This window comes from Bos indicus, chromosome 18 (genome assembly GCF_029378745.1).
Source record: "Bos indicus isolate NIAB-ARS_2022 breed Sahiwal x Tharparkar chromosome 18, NIAB-ARS_B.indTharparkar_mat_pri_1.0, whole genome shotgun sequence".
NCBI classification, from domain to species: domain Eukaryota; kingdom Metazoa; phylum Chordata; class Mammalia; order Artiodactyla; family Bovidae; genus Bos; species Bos indicus.
The window spans coordinates 20,620,613-20,642,064 of NC_091777.1; the positions used below are offsets into that span (position 1 = coordinate 20,620,613).

A 21,452-nucleotide genomic window follows, 5' to 3' on the forward strand; every position below is an offset into this window, starting at 1 on the left:
GTTCCATGGTAGCTAGGTTCCAAGGATCCCAAGAAAGCCAGCTGAATGTTATATTGCCTTTTGGGATGTAGCATCAGAAATCTCAGAGTATCATTTCCACTCATCATAAGGCCACTCACTCAGGTTAAGGGAGGGAGAATGGCCCTACATCTCAAATGGAGCAGGATCAAATTCACATTGTAAGAAGAGCAGGTAGGAGTGGAGATACTACTGCAGTAATCTCTGGAAAACAAAATGTGTCTCAGCTTCTCTGGGGAAGTTTCACAGTTCTATGTACTGTCATCAGTGAGCTCAGCATCTATTGCTAGTGTTCTTTTGTGTCTGATTTAAACTCACCTTCTAAGAGGGAGAGTCTGATTGGCCTGAACTGTGTCATGTGGCTTCCCATGGTCTTTAGATTGGAAGGTGTGATGGGGATGCCCTCTGGGATCACGGGACATGAGAGAGGTCAGTTCTGCAAAGGAAGAAGTACTGAGTAGGTCAGAACAACTTATGTCCACTCCCCCTACTTAATGCTCAGTTTAAAGGTCACTTCTGAAGGAGGCTGTCCCTGAATCTCTTCTTATTCAAGAATGCATCTCTGCCTTGAGCTGTCTCATATAAAATCTTCATTAGTTTGCTAGAGCTACTGTAACAAAGTACCACAGACGAGTGGCTTCAGCTACAAACATGGATTGTCCCACAGTTCTGGGGACTAGAAATCTAAGATCAAGGTCACTCAGGTTGGTTTCTACTGAGAAAGAATCTGTACCGTGCCTCTCCTCTAGCTTCTGGCCATTGGGTGGCAAACTTTGAAGTTTTAGATGCATCATCTAAACTGTGAAGCTTGTAGATGCATCATCCTGATCTCCAACTTCATGTTCACCTGGCATTACCCCTACTCTCGTGTCTGTGTTAAAATTCCTCTTAAAATAAGAACACCCGCCATATTGGATAAGAGGGACATTTTACTTCAGTATGATCACATCCTAATTATAACTTCAGAGCTTCAGTGACTTTAAAAGGTCACATTCTCGGGGCTTCAGAATGAAGCTAGGACTTCAACATGTGAATTTTGGAGGGATGTAATCCAACCCATAGCAAATTTATATCGAGAGAAGCAAAGCAAATAATTTTTCAAACACACATAAACATGTATTTATCCATGGCAAATAGATGGGGAAACAGTGGAAACAGTGTCAGACTTTATTTTTCTGGGCTCCAAAATCACTGCAGATGGTGATTGCAGCCATGAAATTAAAAGACGCTTACTCCTTGGAAGAAAAGTTATGACCAACCTAGATACCATATTCAAAAGCAGAGACATTACTTTGCCAACAAAGGTCCATCTAGTCAAGGCTATGGTTTTTCCAGTGGTCATGTATGGATGTGAGAGTTGGACTGTGAAGAAAGCTGAACACCAAAGAATTGATGCTTTTGAACTGTGGTGTTGGAGAAGACTCTTGAGAGTCCTTTGGACTGCAAGGAGATCCAACCAGTCCATTCTAAAGGAGATCAGCCCTGGGATTTCTTTGGAGGGAATTATGCTGAAGCTGAAACTCCAGTACTTTGGCCACCTCATGCGAAGAGTTGACTCATTGGAAAAGACTCTGATGCTGGGAGGGATTGGGGGCAGGAGGAGAAGGGGACGACAGAGGATGAGATGGCTGGATAGCATCACTGACTCGATGGACATGAGTCTGGGTGAACTCCGGGAGTTGGTGATGGACAGGGAGGCCTGGCGTGCTGCGATTCATGGGGTCGCAAAGAGTCAGACACGACTGAGCAACTGAACTGAACTGAACAGAACCTAGTCAGGTTTAAACCTTTTCCCATATTTGTTTCATATTTTTTGTGAGGAAACAAAACGTTATGGAGTTGAAGTCGCTGAGTATCCCTCCCCAGTTCCATCCCCCTCTCTCCCTCCCCAGAAGTCACCATCATGAGGAATGTGTATGCATCATTTCTATGGATGTTTTAACATCTGAAAAGGACCTAATATGAGAGAATCCAATATGCAATATTTTGAAATTTTTAAAAACTTTAAATGATTTCAGTCTCTTTGTGCCCTGTTAAGATTTATTGATGTGAATACATATAGCCTTCATTCATTTTTATCTACTGTATAACATTCTATTCTATGAATGTAAAATAATATATTCATACATAAAGGCCATTTAGGTTGTTTCCACAAATTACACTGAAACAAACCCTCTTGGACTTGTCTCCATGAGCATCCAAGTGGGAGTTTCTCTAGAGTGCCTGTACATCTTCAACTTTTCTAAATTTTGCCAAGTTGCACTTCAAAATGGTGATCCCATTTTATACCCCTACTGATGATATTTGAGAGTTGCCAGGCTCTATCTCTCCACTGACACTTGATATCATCAGAGATTAGAACATTTGTCAAATGTATAATGGTTTTAATTTGATTTGTCTTTCCCTGTTAATTCTGGAGGTTGAACAGCTTTTCATGTATTTTCTGACCATCTATATTTCAACCTGTTTATCATTAATCTTATCCAGTCAACATTCTTTGCTCTTTAGACTTTCTGGATAGGAAAGGTGCATTGACAATATCATCTCATTCTCTCTTATGCCCATTCTCTCCTCTAGTGTGCACAGTTCTTCCCCCTTTTTTCCTCAGATCTCACCTCAGAGTCTTACCTAGTATTTCCCAAAGTATATTTCTCAGGATTTAAATCCTTGAAATAGCTCACAACAAAAGGGATCTGTGATCAATTAAGTTTGGGGGAAAATTGCATGCTATACACTGTACATTTGGCATGTTAAAGGCCCTGAAAGGTCCTGCTGAGAGAAACCTGTTAAACTTTCTCACACCCAATGCTTCTCGTTTAAGTACAGGGTCTTCTTTTGAGTAAAACTTATGATCATCTTGTAAAACTAGTATTTTCTTGAATAAACACCCTTGGATTATTGCAAAATTTTGATTAATTTCCAGAGCTCTAAAAAGCTGGTTTAGTCAATTTTCTCTATGTTACTTTTTTGCCCCATTGCTTTTATAGAAGAGCAGATTTCTGGATTCCTACCTTTTTGGAAGTCTCGCCTTTGAGAAAAAATATGTTCAGACACACTTGGACTAATGCTCACTTCTCCTTTCTGTGATACCATCCATCAAAACTACATTTCTTTATTCTTCTCTTCTCAAATCTCTTTCCATTCAGGGTCTCTCTTCAATCATTTTGGGCCTCCAGGTAGCTTCCTAGTGTCCACACAAAATGACTGTAATTATGCGGAAAAGTAATACATGGTTTTTTCTTTTCTAATTGTATTATAAAGTTCAATATTTAAAATTTTTTTATTAAGTTTATTTACTTTTTTTAAAGTTCAATACTTTTTAACACACTGGTTGTATATTCCCAGTGTTTGTTAATAAGTGAGCTATTGGACTTCAGGAAACATTTTCCTGTAGAAACAACTTTTTACAACAGAGTTGATCAAACTTTTATGTGCATGTAGAATCACCTGGGGGCCTGGTTAAATAGCAGATTCTGATTCAGTAAGCCTGGGAGGGAGGGGGCCTGTGGGTCTGCATTTCTAAGTGGAATACCCATGGATCACAATTTGGGTAGCCAAATTCTATAAGGCTGTTCACCATGCAAGTATTTCCTCTATGGGAAAATGCACTAGGTTCTTCTTCTTTTTTTAATTTATATATTTGGCTATGCTCGGTCTTCGTTGCTGCAAGAGATTTCTCTAGTTGTGGTGAGTGGGGGCTACTTTCTGGTAGCGGTTCATGGGCTTCTCACTGCAGTGGCTTCTCTTTTTGTGGCGCACTGGCTCTAGGGCACACGGGCACAGTGGGTGGCACAGGTGCTTCGTTAACCCGCAGCAGGTGGGACCTTCCCAGACCAGGAATCAAACCCATGTTTCCTACACTGGTAGGTGGATTCTTTACCTCTGAGCCACCAGGGAAGCCCTGCACTAAGTTCTAATGTGGGGACAATGTGTTCCTGAAACACCAGTTACAGGGACAATACATGGGGGAAAAAAGCTTCAGATTGCCATCAAAACTACAGGTCATCCATGACAGAGGTTAAGAAGACTTGTATGGGTTGCTGTGTGAACCAATATTTGGGTGGTCTTAATGCAAGAATTGCAGTATTTGTAGCTGATTTTCACATTCACGTGAATGTGCTTCTTGGGAATCATTCCATCCAGCAAGGCCCAGCTCTGTGGTGAAATAAGCAGTATCTTGTGCACACCAATGTTCTCAGACCCTCTGGCATGGTGCTAAGAGGAGCTGAAAGTCGGCTGAAGGTTTGATTTCCCAGATTGGGATATCTGATGCCCTGGTGGTCCAGTGGCTAAGATTTCACCTGCTAGTGTAGGACACACGGGTTTGATCCCTGGTCCAGGGGGATCCCACGTGCCACAGAGCAACCAAGCCCGTGCGGTGCAACTACCGAGACAGCGCGCTGCAGCCACTGCAATTCCAATCCTCTAGAGCCCGTGCTCCACAAGAGAAGCCACCACAATGAGAAGCCCTCGCACTGCAACTAGAGAGGGCCCCACTCGCCACAACTAGCAGTTAAGACCTAGCACAGTCAAAAAAGTGAAATAGGGTAGTAGGCTTTCCACTGACCTTAGAATAAACCCCCAAGCCCTGTTCATGGGCTGCCACATCCTCTCTGACCCCTGCCTGTCTCTTTGACCTTCTCCTCTACCAGCCCCTCCTTTGTTTGTGGCATTTGGACCCCCTGGGCTTTCTCTGTGCTCCTCAAATATCTTAAACTTTCACCTTTAAAAAGATCCCACTGGTTATTTGTCCTTGCTGTTTCAAGTCCCTAGGGAGATAATGTCCCAGATCTTCACCATGTTGGCTCTCAGCTCAGATGTCCTCTCTCCAGGGAAGCATTTCATGACCTGTCCATCTGCCATTGATTGACTATCCTCATTCTATTCATTGCACTACTACTAACATAAAATATCATACATATGCATAGAGTGGAAGCTATGTCCTCTTACCAGATTCCTATGCCTGGCTGGGGTGCCTACTCCCTAACTGCTGTGAGTTTTGACTGCTATTGGCCCACTCTGCACCCTTCTCTCAAGGCTCACTCTTTGTCAACAGGAGTCACCCAGCCCAAGGATGTAGAGGACACTATGACAGTAGACACTGACCCTACATGACAGCTTGCAATCAGTGACCAACTCGTTGTTGTTCAGTTGCTAAGTCGTTTCTGATTGTTTGCGACCCCGTGGACTGTAGACTGCCAGGCTCCTCTGTCAAAGGGATTTCCCAGGCAAGAATATTGGAGTGGGTTGCCATTTCCTTTCCCAAGGCATCTTCTCAACTCAGGGATCAAATCTGTGTCTCTTGTGTTAGCAGGCTGATTCTTTACCACTGAGCCACCTGGGAAGCCCACACCCAAAACCCCAGGCCTGGTGCAGTGCCTCAGAGGGTGGTCACTCTTGGGGCTATGCAAGCTCTAAGCTTTCCCAGGACCATGTTGAGGCTGGACTCAGCTTTGCTCACCTTCATCTCCTTGCCTCTTCTGCCCTCTATACCTCCTTATTAACTTCCTGTAAGTCTCTTCTATGGTGTCTTAAATAAATCTTCATAAAAAGATGTCCTTTTCTTTATAGGGGACTGGAATGCAAGAGTAGGAAGTCAAGAAACACCTTGGGTAACAGGCAAATTAGGCCTTGGAATATGGAATGAAGCAGGGCAAAGGCTAATAGAGTTTTGCCAAGAGAATGCACTGAGCAAACACCCTCTTCCACCAACACAAGAGAGGACTCTACACATGGGCATCACCAGATGGTCAACACTGAAATCAGATTGATTATATACTTTGCAGCTAAAGATGGAGAAGCTCTATACAGTCAGCAAAAACAAGACCAGGAGCCGACTGTGGCTCAGATCATGAACTCCTTATTGCCAAATTCAGACTTAAATTGAAGAAAGTAGGGAAAACCACTAGACCATTCAGGTATGACCTAAATCAAATCCTTATGATTATACAGTGGAAGTGAGAAATAGATTTAAGGGACTAGATCTGATAGACAGAGTGCCTGATGAACTATGGACGGAGCTTCATGACATTGTACAGGAGATAGGGATCAAACCATCCCCATGGAAAAGAAATGCAAAAAAGCAAAATGGCTGTCTGGGGAGGCCTTACAAATAGCTGTGAAAAGAAGAGAAGCGAAAAGCAAAGGAGAAAAGGAAAGATATAAACATCTGAATGCAGAGTTCCAAAGAATAGCAAGGAGAGATAAGAAAGCCTTCCTCAGCCATCAGTGCAAAGAAATAGAGGAAAACAACAGAATGGGAAAGACTAGAGATCTCTTCAAGAAAATTAGAGATACCAAGGGGACATTTCATGCAAAGATGGGCTCAATAAAGGATAGAAATGGTATGGACCTAACAGAAGCAGAAGATAATAAGAGAAGTGGCAAGAATACACAGAAGAACTGTACAAAAAAGATCTTCATGACCAAGATAATCACAATGGTGTGTTCATTCACCTAGAGCCAGCCATCCTGGAATGTGAAGTCAAGTGGGCCTTAGAGAGCATCACTACGAACAAAGCTAGTGGAGGTGATGGGATTCCAGTGGAGCTATTTGAAATTCTAAAAGATGATGCTGTGAAAGTGCTGCATTCAATATGCCAGCAAATTTGGAAAACTCAGCAGTGGCCACAGGACTGGAAAAGGTCAGTTTTTATTCCAATCCCAAAGAAAGGCAATGCCAAAGAATGTTCAAACTACCGCTCAATTGCACTCATCTCACATGCTAGTAAAGTAATGCTCAAAATTCTCCAAGCCAGGCTTCAGCAATACGTGAACCGTGAACTTCCATATGTTCAAGCTGGTTTTAGAAAAGGCAGAGGAATCAGAGATCAAATTGCCAACATCCGCTGGATCATGGAAAAAGCAAGATAGTTCCAGAAAAACATCTATTTCTGCTTTATTGACTATGCCAAAGCCTTTGACTGTGTGGATCACAATAAACTGTGGAAAATTCTGAAAGAGATGGGAATACCAGACCACCTGATCTGCCTCTTGAGAAACCTGTATGCAGGTCAGGAAGCAACAGTTAAAACTGGACATGGAACAACAGACTGGTTCCAAATAGGAAAAGGAGTATGTCAAGGCTGTATATTGTCACCCCTGCTTATTTAATTTATATGATTTAATTTATATGCAGAGTACATCATGAGAAACGCTGGGCTGGAAGAAGCATAAGCTGGAATCAAGACTGCCGAGAGAAATATCACTAACCTCAAATATGCAGAAGACACCACCCTTGTGGCAGAAAGTGAAGAGGAACTAAAAAGCCTCTTGATGAAAGTGAAAGAGGAGAGTGAAAAAGTTGGCTTAAAGCTGAACATTCAGAAAACGAAGATCATGGTATCCGGTCCCATCACTTCATGGGAAATAGATGGGGAAACAGTGGAAACAGTGTCAGACTTTATTTTTTGGGGGTCCCAAATCACTGCAGATGGTGATTGCAGCCATGAAATTAAAAGATGCTTACTCCTTGGAAGGAAAGTTATGACCAACCTAGACAGCATATTCAAAAGCAGAGATATTACTTTGCCAACAAAGGTCCGTCTAGTCAAGGCTATGGTTTTTCCAGTGGTCATGTATGGATGTGAGAGTTGGACTGTGAAGAAGGCTGAATGCCAAAGAATTGATGCTTTTGAACTGTGGTGTTGGAGAAGACTCTTGAGAATCCCTTGGACTGCAAGGAGATCCAACCAGTCCATTCTGAAGGAGATCAGTCCTGGGTGTTCATTGGAAGGACTGATGCTAAAGCTGAAACTCCAATACTTCGGCCACCTCATGCGAAGAGTTGACTCATTGGAAAAGACTCTGATACTGGGAGGGATTGGGGGCAGGAGGAGAAGGGGACGACAGAGGATGAGATGGCTGGATGGCATCACGGACTTAATGGACATGAGTTTGAGTGAACTCTGGGAGTTGGTGTTGGACAGGGAGGCCTGGCGTGCTGCGATTCTTGGGCTTGCAAAGAGTCGGATACAACTCAGTGACTGGATTGAATTGAACTGAAGAATCCTCGTCTCAGACCTTATTGCTAGAGAACTCAACTTGGACAATCTGTTTTCCCCACTAGAGTCTAAACTCTAACCCTCCTCCCTCCATAGGAGGAGAAACTCAGTTTATTTTATTCACCCACATTCTCAGCACAATGCCTATTTCCTAATAGATGCTCAGTAAAGAATCACTGAATAAATGCTGAATGAGTAAATCTGGTTTTCCATAATCAGCTTCAGAGTAACCCTAACATTAGGGTTACAATCCACCCATCCACCCAACTCCACAAAAGGATATACTGGGCCGTATTAGAAACACGTGAATATGCCTTCCCGTGAAGTGCACTGCAAATTTGCTTCTCTTATTTTTATCCTTATGAAATGTGAACCCATAAAAAGCTGGGGGTGGGGTGGAGATGTCAAATCCCACCCCACAATACGCCTCCTTCAAGTATCTGATTACACAAAGTCCTCAAAGAATATGATTAATGTAACTAAGCCATATTCACACTCTGACATTCTTCCCAGCCAAACACATATTTTAACCTCATCCAGTCCCTTTCAACAAATAAGCTGTTTTGAAAATGATTTCCAGGGCGATGTCTGTTGCCATAGGAATGACATTAAATGAAAAGGACAGAAAATATAGAGGGTGATAAACTGCTTGCTTGGATGACACACTTGACTTGGAAGCCTGTGTTCAAATGAGGCATACATGCCAAGATTTTTATGAAAGACAAAATTAAAATGTATCACTATCAAGCTGTAACTGACAAGGTATTGTGTGGTGGGCTGTTAACATACTGCTCCATATATTCATTGTTTGTCATTTTACTGGCCCTGACAAAGGTCTCTCGGTGCTGTAAATCACACCATTAAATCTGCCACGAGCAACAGAGGCTGTTGGAAAGAAGAGAAAGAAAACGTGGTGATGAATCTCGGTTTCTGATACACGCCGGGTGAGCGATCCTGTCTTCCAAGGAGACTTCTCCCTTTGGGCTGACACTTTTATAAGTGTCAGATTGTTGGCTTTTGACCCCTTGAAAAGAGAAAAAAAAAGAAAAAGAACAGCGAAAGCTTGGTCCCTCCCCCTACTCTGTTTCCAATTGCGTCTAATTCTGCTGTTTAAGAAACATGCCCAGAAACTACTCCCCACCCCAGCCCTATGTATGCTTTTTGGGGGTGCAAGATCTCAGAGACTCTGGGGTGCCCTGTGGCTGGCGCTCTGCTAGAGCTGGCTTTTGTTGGTTACATGGGGGTGTGCTTGGCTTGTTGCTGTTTAGTCGGTTAAGTCATGTCCGACTCTTTTGCGACCCCATGGACTGTAGCCCACCAGGTTTCTCTGTCCATGGGATTTCCCAGGCAAGAAAACTGGAGTGGATTGCCATTTCCTTTTCAGGGCAATCTTCCTGAACCAGGGATTGAATCTGTATCTCCTGCATTGGCAGGCGGATTCTTTACCACCGAAGACTATGCTTGGGTTACCACGAGACTTTTCTCTACACTGGTTAAGACGTGTTTGTCCTGGAACTGGTAAATTTATAGTTTCTTCACACCTGCAGCTGCAGACCAAATGTGATGTGTGACACCAGTGACTGCAGAACAAGATATCAAGCAACTTGGTACTGTCTCTTGGCTTCGCTGAGCCTCAGAAGTCTTGACTTCTTGACCTGCCCCTTTCTCTTCTTTCCAGATGCTGATGACACAGAAACATTGCCTAGAAGCTGGCCAGTCTGAGTGCTAGGGTCTGGGGAAAGTTGAAAAGTAAATCAAGATCTAAGTTGGAATCATAACTTCAAGGCAATGAGATGTGTGATTGGGCAAGTTATTAAATCTCTGTGGACCATAGTTTTCCTCATCTGTTTAGAAAAAGGGGGTGTTGGATTTCAATTACTTCTAAATTGTCTTCCAGGTCCAGTTTAGGGACCTGGAAGACAATTAAGGGACCAAGAGAGACTGTCTGGGCCATTTGACTGCCTCTGGCAAAGGCTTGTCTGTATTATCCAGAATACATCTCAATCAGGGGAGAGTCTAAATGAAGGACAATCAGGCAATGTGGTATTCTCGAAGGGGAAAAAAGGAAAAGAAAAAATACTACCTCCAGCATCTAAACTTGGGAGTGGGAAGATGAAAATTCAATCACGGGTTTGGAGTGGGAACAGTGTTTTCAAGATTCATTAACTATGACAGAGCTCCCTGCCAGTACTTCTCTGTAATATCTGCATTTATTTTTATAACACAAATGGATATTTTAGGCAATAGAGTTTAAAAGATCAGACAGCTTTCATCTACACACTTTGGTGCAGAATATTTTTTCCCAAAATCTTCTCTGCTAAGAACCACCTTTATGCTGTTTGAGGATCACCTTGTACAAAAATTAAGAGGGTTTTTAACATTTTTGAAACATATAATTTTTGTTTTGTTCAGAATTCTGTACATGCAGGCTTCAGATTGAGCAACCTATATATTGAGTTTGTAATAATCCTATAATTATAGATTTGAGAGAATGTTAAAATTGCTTATAATTGGGAAAAGTCTGACCGGTGAACCATGCCATCCTTTCATCGACTCCCTGTTATAAGCAAGCCCCACCCTAGCCTTCAAACTGCTTGGAGAAGCTCTTTTAAGATGCTCTTGTGATAAGAATAGACCAATAGCAAAGTGTGAAGTTTATATTTGGAGTTTATCCCTAGGCCTTGGTTCTGTTTCTGTAGTTAATACTGATTTGCCACTTTTCCAACGGAGTTAATCAGTGCTGGCTACTTAAGAGAACAGGTTCTAGAATCTGCCGTAGTTGAAGTCACAGCTCTATCGTTTCTTTGCTGTGTGACTTTGGGGGAGTCATTTCACCTTTCTGAGGTTTATTTTTCTCATCTCTAAGATATGGTTATTACAATTCAATGAGATAAAGCATGCTATACTTGATTTACTATGTAACAGGGGCATGATGAATTTAAATACCATTAGTTACTATTATTATTCACTGTAATTCTAGAAAATTCATGCAATGTTTCAAAACTTTGATCTGTTCCACCTATAAAAAAATGATACATATGCTGTCAGTTTTACAAGACTGATATTAAGTCAGCTGTAAAAACAGGACTCAAAGCAATTTGACATTTATGAAGTATAGATTAAAATAAAGAAGTGATGATTATTTTGATTTTATTTGGTCTTGTGTTCCAGACCAAGAAATCTTCAAGTGAGATAGAATGACAGCTTTAGTTATCACCAGATTCCTTGAAATTTTTTGAACATCATCAGATCAGATCAGTTCAGTCGCTCAGTCGTGTCTGACTTTTTGCGACCCCATGAATCGCAGCACGTCAGGCCTCCCTGTCCATTACCAACTCCCGGAGTTCACTCAGACTCACGTCATAAAGTACTAAGAGAAAAAAAATAAGTTACATCTAATATCCACAGCACTGGTCAATTAACAAAAGCTTGAATCTATGGTCTTTTTCCTTGTCAATTGTGGACAATTTTGTACTGAAAAGTTAAAAGAGATCTTTATGTTAGTAGGAAAAGATCCAGATGTGTGACGTTTCTAATCCTTATGCAAATTAAAACTATTAATATTTTCCCACGCTTAAGAAAGCTCCATCAAGAAAGATTATCTAAACCTATTTCACAGCATTGAAATATTCAAATATATTTAGAAAAATAGAGTATTCAAATTTATTTTCTATTTTAAAAAGTCAAATTCATATCTATTTAGACCTTTTTAAAAAAACCAATAAGAGATGAACATGTCAAAAGAAAAAAAAAGAGTGCAAAAGGATATATATTGGGTTGGCAAAAAGTTTTGAATGAACTCTTTAGCCAACTCAATAATAAGCCAAAGGAAATACACATAACGGATATACTCACAGATAGTCAAAGAAATAAAAGTGAACATGGGGATGCAATTTTTTTCTCTTACCATTTTGGCAGAGTAGAGTGAGTGATGAGGCTGTCTAGGTCAGTGAGAGTTGATGGGAATAAGAATCTCATATGGTCTATTACTAGTGCAATTACCTCTGGGTGGTGACATTAAAGATGACCTTGATATCATTTTTTGAACTTAGGTATTCTCCAAAGATTTTTAAAAGATTCTCTGTGATAACCTAGACGGGTGGGGTGAAGGGAGTGGGAGACAGTTCCAAGAGGAAGGGGATATATGTGCACTTATGGCTGATTCACATTGTTGTATGGCAAAACCAACACAATGTTGTTAAGTAATTATCCTCCAATTAAAAATGCAACTTAAAAAAAAATAACTACTAACCAGCAAAAAAAAAAATGTTATGGTATTTTTCATTCATATATAAAATACAATTAACATATAACAAAATAAAGAGAAATATATATGCTTGTAAAAAAAAAAGATGCATTTATTTTATGGTGAGGAAAAAAATCGTAAAATTATTTTAATTTTCAAAAAGCATCCTAAAATGTATTTGATAATATTATATAAGTAGAACATTGATTCATAATTTTGTTTTCTAGCTTTTCAATGGCCTACTTCCTGTGCGGAGTTTTAGTTGAGTTAGAGATGTTTGGATGAATGTAGAGTCCTCATTCATCTCATACTGTCCCATTTCTCACTGTGGTTGGTTCTTTAATATCCTAAAATTTATAAGCCTCCATAGAGTTACTTTCATGTTAATTTACTTAGAATTTCCTTGAAGATGAAGTTATGTTCATCAACAGAATTAATTAAGTACCAAGAACAATTTTGCCTTATTTACATTTTAAGGAAAAATAGAGTCAAAATGTAAAATGTTCCTATTGGGAAAAGGCTGGGTCACATACTTAATTTCAGGGGCAGAAAAGACTAGGGGAAAATTCAGTTATGAATTGGAGGCTGATTCAGTTATGATAACTCTCCAGTTGGTGGTTTAACTTCATGCACATTAATTTTCTATTCACATATAGTCCAGTTGACATAGATGCAGGAGTAAAACAGGAGGAGGCTGTTCCATGTGGTCATTCAAGGGCCCAGGCTGATGGAGGCTATACCATCTTTATCACGAGGAATCCAAGGATGTCCACAACCAGGCATGAGGAGAGGGCAGAAGACCACTCAGGCAGTTTCATGGGCCAAGCTTAGCAATGGCCATTCTGCCTGCACTCCCCCAGTTATTGGAGTATTTGTCTCCTGACCACACCCCACTACAAGAGAGGGGTACTGATCATTGTAGTCTGTCCATGTGCCAGGAAGAAAGGGAATTAAGTGTGATGAACAGCAAACCACTCTGCCCCATCTCTAATATCTGGTATGTTTCATCAGGCTATTCAAGGCATTTGTGACGGTCCGAGGACTCAAATCAGTTTTCCTTCTTAAGGATTACCTCTTCTTAAAAGATTACCTCTTTTCTCCTCTCCTTGTTCTGCTTAGCTGTCTTTACACCTGCATTGACTTTAATACCTACCTGTAACTTTTCAGCTGAAAGATCTCTGAAGGCCAAATGCCTTAGTGCTTCACAAGGTGCCTTGTTCAGTCATTTTTGTAACCTCTGGCTTCTCTCCTGTCAGTGTGCGTGACTCAATTCTACAAAGGTTTATAGTGATCCTGCTGTAATGGTTAACAGCGTTGACTGAGTGCGTACTGTGTGCCAGGACTCTGCTTCATGTTTCACATGAATCGTCTAAAATGATCCTTCAAATCAACTGGTGAGGGTGGGGGGTTGAGGAGGTGTGTAGGTAGCCACTATTCTCAACTCCATTTTACAGGTGGAAAAACTGAGATTCATGGGAGTTTCTTGCCCAAGTTTGTCCATCACAAGCCAATTTTAGAATCCAGGCCTTTCATCTTCAAAGCCACTGATCCTGGCGGTTTTCCATCTTCTGTGGGGTGTGGCTAATGTTAGGGTAGGAGAATTATCCACCTGGATCAGAAGTGCACACTGGTCTTAGCAATTCATAAAACACACATTTTTACTTGTACAGAAATACTTGTCCCCCCCCACCCCACCCAGGACATCAAGCAAACCCTGCTTAGGAGGGATTCAGATATAGCATCACATGGCCTCTTGTTTTCATATGTAGTCAGATACTCAAATCAGTTCAAACTTCTTTTCGTGGAAAACTATTTTCTGTATAGTATAATTTTCCATAGTTCTCAATGCAGTGGTGAAATTGGATCTGCCCATCACCTGCATTTCTTTTCTTTTCCCAGGCAATTTTGAAAGAGGAGTAAAAGATCTTTTTTTTTCTTTTAATGTTAATCTTCAAAATTCTTCTGGGGCATATAATCCTGAAGTCAGCTTAACTGCAACCAATACTGAGTTTTCATTTTTTCACAAGCAAACAAAAACAACCAACAGAAAGATAATTGACCAGTGTAAATTCCTTTCTGCTGATCCCTTTTATATAAAAACATATTTTTTTGATCTTTTGTTTTTAGTCGTATGAAGTATCGAGAGCTACATTTTGAAGAGAAGTAGGTTTTCTATACAACATAAGGAAATTACATAGAATGGGGTTTGGGAGTGCCATTCTATTTTTACTCATCTGTAATACATTTGCTGTATTTTTTTGGCCTGTGCTTAAAGAAGGCAGCACACAAGGCTATTCTAAGGAAGTACATCTAAATATAAGAGCAAACTTAATTGCTTAATTTCTTTAAAAAAGGAAGCTGTCAAATGAGCACATTACCAAAGCAACTTCCGAATTATCACATTTTAAAGGTGTCTCGATAGCTTGGGTAACTTCTGGCATAAATATTACATAGATATTTCTCATCAATTTAAATCAGCCAGTTTGATAGGATGCAAAATTCCATGAGCTTTCATTTTTGTCTTCCTATTGACTGAAAAAGTGAAATATAATTAGAAGCTCTGAAATCAGGCAGCTCTCTTACCTATATTCTGTATAAAATTTCATTTAAAAGCACAAAAGCTTTGAAAGCATCTTCTTACAATCATCAATGGCCATTTGTTGCAAGACTTAAGCAGAATCTTGACCCAAATGTCAAGATTTTTATCCCTTTATTTTTTAGTGTTCTTGTTGAACAGAGATCAGTGGAGAGTTGTTAGGAAACACGCTAAAGGAAACAAATGCTAAGCAGGCATTTTTGCTAGAAAAATCTCTCCTATTAGAAAAGTCCCCCCAGTCAGAGGAACTTCACGTGAAACATCCCTCTGCTCACGGAGTCTAACAGCAGAATCCTTCTTTCTCACAGGTGATTTCTCTCCCAGCTCCAAATGAGAGACCTTTCTGTGCTCTGCCAAGACCTGTCATCTGGGAACTCTGCTACCTAGATCTACAAGAAAATCAGAGCATCTTGATTTGATCAACAAACGTGTTATATTTCTTACCTGGTAGATAGGCTTTGGGGCTTAAACATTCTGTAGGTAAGGTTTCAAGGAATAGACCCAAACATAGCAGTGAATCCAAAAAGCCAGGAGGATCAAGATGGTACTGAAAATAAAAATGTAAGAAAGTAAACCTCCTGAGTGTGTAGTTGTTAATCCTACATGGTTGCTGATGATCACTTGTGACAAACCTATGCTTCTTTCCTACTCTAGACACTCCTCAAGGGTCTCTCTTAACAGTGGGGACTTGCCAAAGGAAATCTGAATGGGCTGACACTTGCTCTGTAGAAGTCACCAGATAGAAATTAGAATCAGGGAAAAAGGCGAGATGGTTGATGGTCTGGCAACACGTTTCCTGGTGACAATGTATCCTGAAACTAGTAATTTTAGTATGTGAAAGGAATTCAGCCAAGCTCCAACCTGGAAGACAGCCGTGAATGTTCTCAGCGAGAATCTCAGCAGGGCTACAGTTCCTTGTATTTTAGACCTGGGAATGATCCCCCTGAAATCTTGCCTTCTTTGTCGTCTAATTGGCTGCATCGGTAAATTGCTGGTGGTGAACTTTAAAGGTTATAGAGCAGGAATAGGCTGCAGCTTTACAGGAAGGCAGGTGTGAGGCCATTAAACATGCACTGAATCCCAGTGCTTTTAATCCCACTGACCAATTACTTGAACTTTAACTTGGAGCAAGTAACAGAAAACTGGGTTCCTAGTGTGTCCATGTGTATGTTTTAAATACATATGTGTTGCATATACTATAATTGATCATGAAACATTATTCATATATTTTCTTTCCTCTTTTTCACTTTTTCCTTTGACTTGCTTAAAATTGTTGATATGATTCTACCTTAAAATACTGGAAAATGCTTTTAAAATAACTTCTTAGAGAAGGTTAGTAAGAACTCAAGATTGGATGGAGATTTATACCAGATGAGGCATTTTCACTTCTAGTAATTCAATGTTTTTATATCAAGGATTCATGTGATCCTTTTACTTGAATTAGTTGCTCTAGAAGTATCTGCTTTTCTTTCACCCTCCCTTTAGTTTTAATGCTTCCATGAAAATATATAGAATTTATAAAAACATTCACAACAGAAATCCAATAATCAGTGTTCATTATCTAGTACATATTTAGCATTGTTTAGAAGATAAGGATTCCCTACAGAAGGAACTTTGCTTTCAGTTTGGAGGAGATATATATATATATATATATATATATATATGTTGAAAATTAATTAGAAATAAGTACAATACAGTATATTATCAATTACCAAGATGAATAAAACACACGTTCAGTACTCTGTGATGTGCAGACTAGATAATTCTGGTAAGCTTTTTAGAGGAGAAGAAATTCAAAAGAAACCTAGCATGATGATTTTTGAACAGAAAGTATGAGATAAGCAGGAATGCCCTTCCTGAAAGGGTAAATAACTCAAGAAATGGAATCCCCTGAAATTTCCTTTTTGTCAGCAAAGGGAGAAGTTTTCTTTTTAAAGTCAATTTTAGGAACAAACGAGGCACTGTGGCTTTTTCACCATGGAAAGAAAAAATAAAGGTAGTTGGTTCATTTCTCTCATCAGTAGGGCTGTCTTGTGTTGTAAATCTTGGTTAAAATTTTAGGGTAGGGAAGTGTGTGATTTGGAGACCTGTGAATTTCCTGTAAAATAACTATTGAAAAGACAGAGAAGGAAGTCTATAGAAACCTGAAGTTGGCTGGAATTCCCTAAAGGATGTCTTGTTTGCCCCTCAGGTCTAAACTGGAGGCCAAAATAAGACTGGATAGTATGCCCAGTAGAAATCAAGGGGACCCAGCTGAACCCATACCAGTAGATAAAAATATGTCTCTTATAAGAAGGACTGAGGTGTCTAATTAATGCACCGTTTCTTCCTCAGCAGTTCAGTTAAAAGAAAGGCCAACAAGAGAGGAAATGCTAGTAGAATATTATAAGCCTTCCTGGCCTTTTAAAGGAAACCAGAGGTAGCTGGATTGTAACAGCAAGCCTGGAAATTGTGGGAAAGCTTGGTTGGTGACTTTAGTCACTAAGTTGTACCCAACTCTTGGGACCCATGGATGGCAGCCCACCAGGCTTCTCTGTCCATGGGATTTCCCCAGGCAAGAATACTGGAGTGGAACATGAGTCAGTTGGTCCTGAGATATGAGTGAGCACCATTCCAAGGGATGGGCAATGGCCTCCGTTGCCCTCAGCCGATCAAAAGGGAGTTGGGTTCAGATCCCTGAATCCAGAGTGGCAGAGATGGGTGCCCCAAGGCATCCAGTGCAGTAATGCAACCAATCCCAGAGAAGCTGGTGGGAGCCCTGGAGAGAGTTCTCTTTTCTTTGTGAAGGGCAGGGCACCCTGGAACAAAATACTTAGGAATAAATCTACCTAAAGAAACAGAAGACCTGTATATAGAAAACTATAAAACATTGATGAAAGAAATCAAAGATGACACAAGTAGATGGAGAAATATACCATGTTCATGGATTGGAAGAATCAATATAGTGAAAAGGAGTATACTACCCAAAGCAATCTATAGATTCAATGCAATTCCTATCAAGCTACCAATGGTATTTTTCACAGAACTAGAACGAATAATGTCACAATTTGTATGGGAATACAAAAAAACCTTCAAATACCCAAAGCAATCTTGAGAAAGAAGAATGGAACTGGAGGAATCAACCTGCCTGACTTCAGACTATACTACAAAGCTGCAGTCATCAAGACAGTATGGTACTGGCACAAAGACAGAAATATAGATCAATGGAACAAAATAGAAAGCCCATACATAAATCCACACACCTATGGACACCTTATCTTTGACAAAGGAGGAAAGAATATACAATGGAGAAAAGACAATCTCTTCAACAAGTGGTGCTGGGAAAACTGGTCAGCCACTTGTAAAAGAATGAAACTAGAACACTTTATTTTATAACACCATACACAAACATAAACTCAAAATGGATTAAAAATCTAAATGAAAGACCAGAAACTATAAAATTCCTAGAGGAAAACATAGGCAAAAGACTTTCTGACATAAAACACAGCAGGATCCTCTGTGACCCACCTCCCAGAGTAATGGAAATAAAAGCAAAACTAAACAAGTGGGAGCTAATTAAACTTAAAAGCTTTTGCACAATGAAGGAAACTATAAGCAACGTGAAAAGACAGCCTTCAGAATGGGAGAAAATAACAGCAAACAAAGCAACTGACAAAGAATTAATCTCAAAAATATACAAACAACTCACGCAGCTCAATACCAGAAAAATAAATGACCCAATCAAAAAAATGAGCCCAAGAACTAAACAAACATTTCTCCAAATAAGACATACAGATGGCTAACAAACGCATGCTTAACATGCTTAACAGAGAAATGCAAATCAAAACCTCCATGAGGTACCATCTCATGCTAGTCAGAATGGCTGCTGTCAAAGTCTACAAACAATAAATGCTGGAGAGGGTGCAAAGAAAAGGGAAACCTCTTACACTGTTGGTGGGAATGCAAACTAGTACATCCACTATGGAGAACAGTGTGGAGATTCCTTAAAAAACTGGAAATAGAACTGCCACACGACCCAGCAATCCCACTGCTGGGCACACAATCTGAGAAAACCAGAATTGAAAGAGACATGTGTATCCCAATGTTCATCGCAGCACTGTTTACAATGGTTAGAACATGGAAGCAACCTAGATGTCCATCAGCAGATGAATGGATAAGAAAGCTGTGGTACATATACACAATGGAGTATTACTCAGATATTAAAAGGAATGCATGTGAATCAGTTCTAATGAGGTGGATGAAACTGGAGCCTATTATACAGAGTGAAGTAATTCAGAAAGAAAAACACCAATACAGTATATTAATGCATATATATGGAATTTAGAAAGATGGTAATAATGACCCTATATGCGAGACAGCAAAAGAGAAACAGGTACAAAGAACAGAATTTTGGACTCTGTGGGAGAAGGTGAGGGTTGGATGATTTGAGATAATAGCATTGAAACATGTATATTATCATATGTGAAATAGATTGCCAGGGCTGGTGCACTGGGATGACCCTTAGGGATGGGATAGGGAGGGAGGTGGGAGGGGGGTTCAGGATGGGAAACACATGTACACCCATGGCTGATTCATGTCAATGTATGGCAAAAATCACTACACTATTGTAAAGTAATTAGCCTCCAATTAAAATAAATTCCCTGGAGAAGGAAATGGCAACCCACTCCAGTATTCTTGCCTGGAGAATCTCATGGACGGAGGAGCCTGGTAGGCTGCAGTCCACGGGGATGCAAAGAGTCGGACATGACTAAATGACTTCACTTTCACTTCACTTCACTTAAAATAAATTAGTTAATTAAAAAAAATAAAAAGAATACTGGAATGGGTTGCCATTTCCTTCTCCAGGGAATTTTCCTGACCCAGGGTTTGAATCCGCATCTCTGAAAGCTTACAACCAATTTTATGATGATGTTTTCTCTAAAAAAATAAACCTCCATCTACAAATACAGTGTTTGGGGATAAGAGCTTCTGTTTTGCCGTGGAATAACATCCAAGGTTTGGGCTTCCCTGCAGCCCTCCCCAACCCCGACCACATCTTCTAGAGTTTCTGTGTGGCTGGATCATTAAAGGGCAACAATGTTTCATCAATCACTGGGTCAGAAGGCATGGATTTTGGACTTTTTGAACATGACTCTGAATGGAAGACATTTATTGAAATTTTTGGTTTAGTTTGTTTGCGTGGTGGGTTATTGAATCTGATATCAAAAGGATAAGAGTAGGAGGAATCAATCTAAAAAAAAATAATAACAAACAGGAACTGGGAGTTACCTAGCCAATGCTCACTAAACTTTGAACCAAAATTACTTAGAGCAAATTCAATTAAGATAGGAACTCCCCTACCTAGGAGAGAAGAAAGCTCTACTGTAGGATTCCATCATGAAACAACTGTGTGATAACCAACAAATTATTTTCAGTCAAAAATAAAGATCACCATTTAAACACCACTTTAATTTCATCTACCCTACAAAATCTTGTCATGAGAAGAACCCCAGAGGTGACCTAAAATTTAAGATGAATTTAAGTTTTTTAAAAAATAGATGTTTATTTGTCTGTGTCTGGTCTTAGTTGCAGCATGTGGGCTCTTAGTTATGTCATGCAGAATCTTTTGTTGCAGTGCACAGGCTCACTAGTAGAGGTGCATAGGCTTAGTTGCTCTGTGGCATGTGGGATCTTAGTTCCTCAACCAGGGATCAAACTTGTGTTCCCTGTATTGCAAGGTGGACACTTAACCTCTGGACCACCAGGGAAGTCCCTTAAGATAAGTTTAGAAGCTAATATTTTAACCAGAGGCTTAAAGCCTGGCTTTATTTCTATCTCAAAGTACAACAATCAAAAAAATTTTTAAATATAATCCCTATACAACCTTGACAGATATATTTTGTTTTTAGTTCAGTAATTATTATTTTAAATTCTTGAGTGTTTACTATATGCCATTATAAGACCTGAAGGCAGCATTATATAATTTCCTACTCATTTCCTCCTACCTTGGGGAAAAAACTTTAATCCTTTTTATAGAGGGATGCTGAGAAAGAACAGGTAAACCAGGTAGCCAGATCTCAGCAAATAACCCTAGAGAAGGAGGACAACCCAGGTCCTCTTGATTCTTGAATGAGTACTGTTAATCATGACCATATCCTGCCCAGATTTTTGATTTAGAATTTTTTCTGGTTTAGAATTGAAAAAAATAAAATACTCTTTCTAAAGTCAAGGAATAAGGAAGATGCATAAAAATTCCAGAGAATGTGTAGTCAGATAATATGCAGTTTGTGATAAAATGAAACAAAAAGAAACTTTCAAGAAATATTTGATTTTTCCAAATGATAGTGAAATGCTGATAACATCTGCACATCTAAATAGTTGGAGTGATCAATTTGTCATCAGTTTCATTGCAAGATTTGTTTGAATGGAAATGTGTTCATAATCAAAGATAATGATTCCCCATGATTGGGAATGAGCTGGTCTAGAAAAATAAATTTTCTACCTGGTTGATACTGACCCATCTAAGTATTAAACCTAATCACTTATGAAAGAAATACCTCTAAAACATACTCTATATTATCCTTGACTCCTGAATAATGTTATACTAAGT

At 39.8% G+C, this 21,452-nt stretch overlaps 1 long non-coding RNA gene across 1 annotated transcript; it reads left to right on the top strand.

The window, feature by feature from the left end:
- The first annotated feature begins 17 nt into the window (after window positions 1-17).
- On the top strand, window positions 18-15,651 carry LOC139177349 (uncharacterized). The gene is made up of 3 exons (XR_011561818.1): window positions 18-192; window positions 8,856-8,965; window positions 15,172-15,651. It is a non-coding gene; the product is annotated as an uncharacterized lncRNA (long non-coding RNA).
- Window positions 15,652-21,452: the final 5,801 nt, after the last annotated feature.